Below are 9457 nucleotides of genomic sequence, written 5' to 3'. Positions count from 1 at the left end.
AAATCTTCTGGGAAAGGCTTTCTCTCAGTCCTGCCAGCATCGCCAGCTTGGTAGGAAATGAGAAACAGTCTTCTCAGTGGCTGCTCCCAGCCTCTGGAATGCCCTTCCACAAGAGGCGAGACTGGCTCCTCTCTGCTTGCTTTTCGCCTGCAAGCAAAAACATTTTTATTCAAGCAAGCTTTTTAATATGTGAGCAGAAGAGGTGGTTTATATGGGGTATGTGCTTTAGTGATGTTTTTAACTTTGTATGTTTGATGTTAAGTTTATATTGTCTTAAATAGATAATTTTAATTATTTTAATTTTTTATTGTGATGTTTTGTGGTTTTTTTAAAGATGTTTTTATCTTGTAAACCGCCTTGGATTGCTTTCTGGGAGAAAGGCGGCATAGAAATTAAGTAAATAAATAAAATAAAAATAAATCAGTAGAGGTATGAACATAGATGGTCTTTTCTTGGTAGGCTGTATAGGTTTATACATATGTCCTTACAACTGCACATGTAACACTACATTCCCCTGAAGAAATTACTGACTTCAAAGAAGCCCACCCTGGGTAACAATCTATTGCTTTCTCACCTCAGACAGATTTTTATCGCTTCATATAATCTTTGAAGGTTTATAGGCAGGATTAGAATTTGCATGTTTCTGTATTCTGTTACATGCTGATCCCATGACATGACCATGTACATACTGTAATTGCTATAATGTTGTTAACATGTGCCTTGAAGTAATTTCCAATTTATGGTGACCCCAAAGCAAACCTATCATGGGGTTACGCAGGGGTTATTCAAATGGTGAAAATAATCCAGGGAGAATCCAGGTTGAATTGTTGTTCTTCACATGTACTTTGAATGAATTTGATTAAGGTGGGGTTTTTTTTTTTTTGGGGGGGAGGCTGCCTAAAAAGCCACTTTATCCAGGATAATTGATCTCAGATTTTTTTTCTGAGTTCTGAAAGATTTGCATTCTCAGCTGCATGAATAAGTCATGTGAATACACCCAGCATAAAATGGGATAAAACTCTGCATGCCTTGAATGTGTTTTGAATACATCCACATCATCAACTCCATCTTTATTCGAGTGCTGGCACGTGTGAGCAACAAAACTTGCAGAGATGAGCATAGATGTTGTTCCGTAGTGTGAACAACAAATCCAGAATGCATGAGTGAGATTATTTGCATGGTCTCGCTAAAAACCCATAATGTCTGAATAGTCCCTGGAGCTGACTGTGTATGACTCGCTCAAGCTCACCCAGTGGATTTCCATGGCTGAGCAGGGATATGAACCCTGGTCTCCAGAGTCGTAGCCCAACACTCAAACCACTGCACTATGCTGGCTCTCAAAAAGTATATTTTCCTATAATAAGATCAACAATTCTATTTACAGAAGGAATAAATGCAACACAACGCAGCAGAATTAAACTGAACTGAGCCACACAGAATCTTCCCAAATAAGAAATGCAATCAGCATGGACTGATTACAATGCTTTCTGAGCCATTTTGGGGTGTGGGGGTGTGGGAAGAGACATAAGGTGTGTTATTTTTATGTTAGCACTCTGAAACGTTTAACTGTAATGAATAAAGATCCTTATTTGTTCACTGTTAAGGGAGACATGTCACCGTTTAATGAGCTGGGGCTGATCTGCTTCCTGGGCTTAATGTTTTCTTTTCTTTCTTTTTTTCAAACTCACACTACCTCTCAAATTGAGGCTGTGACACTATTGGGACATTGATTTACTTATCTCTGTAAAGTATCTGTAGTGATTCAAGATACATTCAGGGTGGCCTCCAATCTTATCAAGATTTTAAGAGAAACAAAATATAAGACAATCAATACTAGGAGAGAGAAGAGGCAGCAGATAAAATACTTCAGTTAACAAACCAAGAGGATTACAATTAACACCTTAATGTTCTGGCAAAGAAGTGTCTTTGGTCAGAGGCACTACAATTCACAGAGACAGAGTCAAGCTTAGTTTTAACTAAAATGTCAACAAATATGGAAAACAAAGCAGTGGCCCACAGACTGGAAGTGATCAATATATACAATATACAATATGAATTCCCATCCACAAAAAAGGAGACACAAAAGTAATTTCCAATTTATGGTGACCCTAAAGCGAATCTATCATGGAGTTTCGCAGGGGTTGTTACAGAACCATTTCACGCATCTCTCATGCAAGCAAAGTTATGCTTAAAATATTGCAGTAAGCTACTACCATATATGGAGTGAGAAATCCCATTTGTGCAAGCTGGATTCAGGAAAAGAAGAGACACTAGAGATCACAAGCAAACAATCATTAGATAATAAAGTGCACCAGAGAATTTCAGAAGATAATCAGCATGTACTTTATTGACTATAGCAAAGCCTTTAACTGCATAAATCACAAAAAGCTATGGCATGCTCTTAGAGGAATGGGAATGCCACAGTATGTGATTATCCTGATGCATACGTAACTTGTACTGCATTATAACTTGTGCTGAATAGCTGCTATTGAGATCATTACTGAATCATTACTGAACCTGGCTTCTTTACAGTTTTCTTTCTCTTTAATGACTGGAGATACTGGTGACAGAATTACTACTAACCATTATCTTACTCATTATATCATAATTCTGTTGTCAAAGTCTGACTGTCCTTTCTAAAGAACTGGTGTAGTGGCAACACAGTTTTTCAGGTCACTTGTGATACATGATTTCAGATGAGCAATTATGCACCCGATAAATGTTCAGTTTCACTAATCACTATGAGGAAAGATAAAGGATCATAGTTACATCTCTCAACCATCTCTGTCATCCCAGCAGTGCTTTTTCCTTTGCAATGCATCATTTATGGAGTTATATTTTAATTTCAAGTTTCTTTATTTTATCACATTTTATATTACCTTTCTACTACCAAAAGGTGCTCAAGGCAGCTAATAACAACATCAAAAACAAATTTAAAAAGTATAGCCTTTACAATCAAATTAAAACAAATTAGATTTACTTCAAGACAAAGTAAATAATATAACAGTTAAAATCAGTAAGCACATGCATCTTCAGTGAGCTGGAATCCACATCCAAAATGCAACTCATAAAGTGCTAAATATTGAGAAGACCAGTTCAGTATACTATGTAGTCTTCCTTAAGCTGGTGTTCTTCAGATGTTATGGACTACAACTCTCATCAGTTTCAGTTGGCATGATTGGTTGTGATAAAAGATGTATACTGGAGCCTAAAACATGTGGATGGTACCAGGTTTGACAAAGGTTAATTCAGTGGATGAGTCAAGTAAAAGTGTCTTCTCCATGTTAAGTGGGAGTGAGAGAGAAAGAGAAAAGAAAGTGGGAAAAAGAGAAGTGGGGGGAGGAAAAAACCAGTGCTGTCGTGAGTTGAAAATGACCAGTTATCAAGAGCGTGGAATCTTCTGTAAAAAAAGGTTCTCAATCTCAGATGGTCATTGGAGATAATGAGGTGACGATCTAATTACCTCTAGTGTTTTTCTGCAAACCTTAGTGAAGTGAAGCAGGCCCCTGATGACAAAAGTAAGATCTGTTCACACAAACAGAGTCCTAAAACTGTGCATGTAAATGGGCACAGAATTCTGTTTATTATACCCAAATGGAAAGCACACAGTATGGCATGATGTGAGGATAGCAAGAGTTGTGTTCAAACCTTGCTCAAGTAAATATGAACTGAGTGGAATGTTTGCTGTCCAGATATTCCCATGTAAAAGTGTCATTAGCACCATCCTGCCAAATCACACCCTGAGCCATCTGTGAGCACACTTCTGGCTTGGAATAACACGCTCCAATCTGCCTAGATCTCACTGCCTACTCATGTGTATCCATATTGTTTCTAGTATTGCAACAGAAATGGCTGTTTCTCAGTCTAAATGAATTCAAACCAAACCCGCAATTATCTGAAAATCTATATCGCTAGATGTATATTTCCTAAAATTTGTGAATTCCAGATAGTTCTTGTGAATATCCAAAACATCAGTGATATCAGTGAATATTTCTAGTCTGCTAAATGAAGTGCTCAGTGTTTACTAGTTTACAGTGGGAAAGAGCAGAAAATATACATAGTTCTTCACATTTCTAAAAAAAGGTGTCTGGAATTGTTGGCTGATATTTTTCAGTGTGAAGGTTCATTGAACATTTGACACTCTGTAACATACACACATGCAAAGGCCATTGAGTATTGGTGGGAAATTTTCCTAACAGCTAATGCTGTTAATCTTTCTTACTGAGTAGTAATAGCTTAAAAAAAATTTCATACCAAGTTCCAAGCAAAAGGGACGCAAACCAGTGGAAGTATTTCAAAATAAGTACGTGTGCATGCACACACACACACACGTTTTCCAGTTTATCCTGAACGGACATGAAAATGTTTGGGATGCCATTTATATCTAAATATGAAGTTCAGTTTTTTAAAACATGTAAATTCTAGAATTAAAAATGCAGAAATATGGAGTGTTTCTTTGAGAGACAACTGAAATAATAGACAGATTGCATCCAAAACCTTCCTGCAGTCTTCATTTGAGTCCCATTAGAGAACACATCAGCTTTGGTGAGATTGGGGCTGAACAGACCGGCATCCTAACGCTAGCCTCAGGGCAGAGTGGGGGCATGACGGCCGCATGACGCACACCTCGACTCCACCTCAAGCCGCCATCATGCCACCCGCATGACTGCTTGACAATGCCACAGCACTCTTTGGTATAGCATCCAGATGATGCATCCCAAAGGAGTGCCGTGATGCCACCCACCATACGGTTGGGCAGATGGCATGACGGAGGATTGGGGATGACGCATGCCAAAAAGAGCCCCGGAAAGTGCCACTGCCACAGCAAAGGTGCCCTTTTTCTGGCTCCAAAAGGAGTAACATTTTGTCATTCTTTTTAGGGAGAGAAATATGTCAGATTGGAGCTACGGCATGTGATTAAGCTTATGGATTTGTACAGGATTTGTAGGCAAATCTATGCTTAAGTCCGTTCAGCAGTTCACTTACCTGGGAAGCATCATCTCCTCAGATGCCAAGATTGATAAAGAGATCAATCACAGACTAGCAAAGGCATATAGTGCATTCGGAAGCCTTCACAAAAGAGTCTGGAGTAACAAACACCTGAGGCGAAGCATAAAAACCAGTGTGTATAGAGCCATTGTACAGTCTATTCTTCTTTATGGGTCTGAAACATGAGTTACCTATCACCAACACCTACGACTCCTCAAACACTTTCATCAGTGCTGTTTATGCACAATTCTAAATATACACTGGACTGACTATGGTGTTTATCAGACGAGCTCTTAAAGAGGTACTATTCCAGTGTGACTCCTCTAGCTGCCTCCTGTTGCATGCTGGGATTGGCAGTTTTAAGGAGGGGTATTTAGAATTCTCAGGCAGAGAAGTTCAGCTCCTTAAAACTGCCAATCCCAGCATGCAACAGGAGGCTGCTAGAGGAGTCACACTGGAATAGTAGCTCTTTAAGAGCATAGTGTGATAAACATCCAAGTGACAAATGTTGCTGTCCTTGAGCAAGCAGGGATCACCAGCATTGAGGCCATGCTTTTGAGGACGCAGCTGTGCTGGGCAGGACACGTTTCTAGGATGAAGGACCATCGTCTCCCAAAAATAATATTCTACGGTGAACTCGCCACGGGTCAGCGTAAGAGGGGCGCTCCAAAGAAGAGATACAAGAACTCCCTGAAACAACATCTTAGGCTTGGTCAAATTGATCACCAACTATGGTCTGCCCTGGCCTCGCATCGGGAGGCATGGAGACGCACTATCCACGATGCTGCAGCCTTTTTCAAAAGCTCACGCCGAACGAGTCTCGAAGAGAAACGACAACGCAGAAGGAACCACAATCCAGAAACATCACCCAAGGAGACTTTCTGCTGTGCTTTCTGCAACCGGACCTGTTTGTCCCAGATTGGCCTTTTTAGTCACCAACGCGCTTGTACAAAGCATGGGATGAGTCCTTCCTGAATCTTCATTCGCGAAGTAAAGCCAGAGAGAGAGAGAGATACAACAAATAAATAGCAGGCATGTGTAGGGGTAAAGTCAGAAAAGCTAAAGCGCAGAATGAACTCTGGCTTGCTAGAGAGGTTAAGAACAATAAAAAGGGCTTTTTTGGATATGTCCGCAGCAAAAGGAAGAAGAAGGAAACGGTAGGGCCACTGCGTGGAGAAGATGGCAAAATGCTAACAGAAGACAGAGAAAAGGCAGAATTACTAAACACCTTCTTTGCCTCAGTCTTCTCAGAAAAGGCAAAGGGTGCTCAACCTGAGGATAATGGAGCAGAGGACAGAATAGGGGAATTTCAGCACAGAATAAGTAAAGAGATAGTAGAGGAACACCTTATTAAACTAAATGAATTTAAGTCTCCGGGACCAGATGAACTCCATCCAAGGGTATTAAAAGAACTGGCAAATGTAATATCGGAGCCATTGGCAATAATCTTTGAAAACTCCTGGAGAACAGGAGAGATCCCAGCAGACTGGCGGAGGGCAAACGTTGTCCCCATCTTCAAAAAGGGGGAAAAAGAGGATCCCAACAATTATCGTTCAGTTAGTCTGACATCAATACCAAGAAAGATTCTGGAGCAGATCATTAAACAGAGAGTCTGTGAACATCTAGAAGGCAATGCCATAATCACAAAAAGTCAACATGGGTTTCAGAGAAACAAGTCATGCCAGACAAATCTAATCTCTTTCTTTGATAAAATTACCAGCTTGGTAGATGAAGGGAATGCTGTGGATATAGTATATCTTGATTTCAGTAAGGCCTTTGACAAGGTTTCCCATGACATTCTTGCAAACAAGCTTGTAAAATGTGGGCTAGACAAAGGAACTGTTAAATGGATCTGTAATTGGTTGACTGGCCGAACCCAAAGGGTGCTCAACAATGGCTCCTTTTCATCCTGGAGAAAAGTGACCAGTGGGGTCCCACAGGGCTCTGTCCTGGGCCCAGTGCTATTCAACATCTTTATCAATGACCTGGATGACAGAATTGGGAGCATACTTATCAAATTTGCAGATGATACCAAATTAGGGGGAATAGCTAATACCCCAGAGGACAGGATCAAGATTCAAAATGACCTGAATAGACTAGAAAGCTGGGCCAAAGCTAACAAAATGAAATTCAACACGGAGAAATGTAAGGTATTGCACTTAGGGCGGAAAAATAAAATGCACAGATATAGGATGGGTGACACCTGGCTGAATGAAACTACGTGTGAAAGGGATCTAGGAGTCCAAGTAGACCACAAGTTGAACATGAGTGAACAGTGTGATGCGGCAGCTAAAAAGGCCAATGCTATTTTAGGCTGCATCAATAGAAGTATAGTGTCTAGATCAAGAGAAGTAATAGTGCCACTGAATTCTGCTTTGGTCAGGTCCCACCTAGAATATTGTGTCCAGTTCTGGGCACCACAATTCAGAAAAGACATTGAGAAACTGGAGCGTGTCCAAAGGAGGGTGACAAAAATGGTGAAGGGTCTGGAAACCATGCCCTATGAGGAACGACTTAGGGAGCTGGGGATGTTTAGCCTGGAGAAAAGAAGGTTAAGAGGTGATATGATCGCCCTGTTTAAATATTTGAAGGGATGTCATATTGAATAGGGAGCAAGCTTGTTTTCTGCTGCTCCAGAGAACAGGACCCGGAACAATGGATGCAAGCTACAGGAAAAGAGATTCCACCTGAACATTAGGAGGAACTTCCTGACAGTAAGGGCTGTTCGACAATGGAATGCACTCCCTCGGAGGGTGATAGAGTCTCCTTCCTTGGAGGTCTTTAAACAGAGGCTGAATGGCCATCTGTCAGGGATGCTTTGATTTGGATTTCCTGCATGGCAGGGGGTTGGACTGGATGGCCCTAGTGGTCTCTTCCAACTCTATGATTCTATGATTCTATAAAACAGATAGGCAGACACTTTAAAAGTCAGTTTTATTGGTTCATCATCTGCTTATTGACTTTATTGTTTTCACTTGTTTTAATACTGTTGTTACCTGCCTAAGAATCCTTATGAGGGATAGAAACAATATAAAATCAAATGAAACAGGATTTCAGAGGCAGTTCTCCCTTGCTTTTTCCACTGTTTGCTACTTAAAATGGCATCAAAGTGCCATATTTATGTATAAGATGAAGCCGAGGTAATTGCTTTTTATAAATAATGTCAAAAAAGAAATTATTGGCTGAGGGGACTCCCCTTAATTAACATTGAGCTTGAAAATGATAGGGTTGTTTTTTTTTTTGTTCAAGCACTCCCAGAATCACTAGCCATGCTGGCTGGGAGGCAGTAGCAGTTATAGTCTTAAAAGGGACTTTTCTACACTCCAGATTAATATTAGATAATATTTGATATTCCAAAATCACTCCAAATGCTTGGCCATCATTCTTTTGTAAAGAACAAATGAAACATTGCTTGTGTGGAACAACATTTGATCAGAACCCAGATCCATTCAACACTTGTGTGTTGCGTGGCTAAGCTTCTACCTAGAGAAGGCTTATGGTGTGTGTTCTGCCCCATTGAGTATTCCTATAGTATCCAAGTACTATAGAGCACTTGACTCTTCAACCTTACTTTCTCATTCAACATTAAGGAGTTCATGGAAGGTGGGAGGCAGGCAGGACATTTTAGTGCTTGCCTGAACTGGAAGATAAAACACTGTCCCTCTCCTATTGCACACAAGGCTGACCTGACTGCCAGTTAAATCATACTGGGAAGAAGATTAAAAAGAAAAGGGGACAGGGAAAGAATAGCACTTTTAACACTAATTTATTTTAGCGTGCACATTTATGGTTTTTAGTCCAGTTCTTCAGATGCACTAATGGAGTCAATATAAGAGTCACAGGTATATTAGCAGTTCCATGGTTGTAGGGTGGGATGAAAGGATAATCAGATACAGAAGGATGCAAAGGCCATGCACTTGCTGTTTGCATTTACTCAGAAAGATGATGTGTACCTGTACTGTCAACTGTCATCTTTCGGCCTCTGAGGGAGAGAGAAGGCTGGCCCAGTACCATCAGGGGCTAGCCTGAAGAGAGAGGCTCCTCCCTCCCTGTCATCGTTCGGCCTCTGAGGGAGAGAGAAGGCTGGCCCAGTACCATCAGGGGCTAGCCTGAAGAAGGAGGCTCCTCCCTCCCTAACTGTCATCGTTCGGCCTCTGAGGGAGAGAGAAGGCTGGCCCAGTACCATCAGGGGCTAGCCTGAAGAAGAAGAGCCCTCCCTCCAGCCCATCTGCCTTGGTCCAGGCCTCAGAGGGAGAGAAGAATGCTGGACCTGATTCCCTCCCCCCCTGACCATTCCCTTCTCCTTTTGTGTCGTGTCTTTTAGATTGTAAGCCTGTGGGCAGGGAACTGTCTGTTATCCCCTCTATTGTAAACCGCTCGGATTCCCAGTGATTGGGCGGTATATAAATAAAACCTATTATTATTATTATTATTATTATTATTATTATTATTATTATTATTATTATTA

This window comes from Sceloporus undulatus, unplaced genomic scaffold (genome assembly GCF_019175285.1).
Source record: "Sceloporus undulatus isolate JIND9_A2432 ecotype Alabama unplaced genomic scaffold, SceUnd_v1.1 scaffold_16, whole genome shotgun sequence".
Taxonomy (NCBI): Eukaryota; Metazoa; Chordata; class Lepidosauria; order Squamata; family Phrynosomatidae; genus Sceloporus; species Sceloporus undulatus.
Note: the sequence above shows the minus strand (reverse complement) of the source record.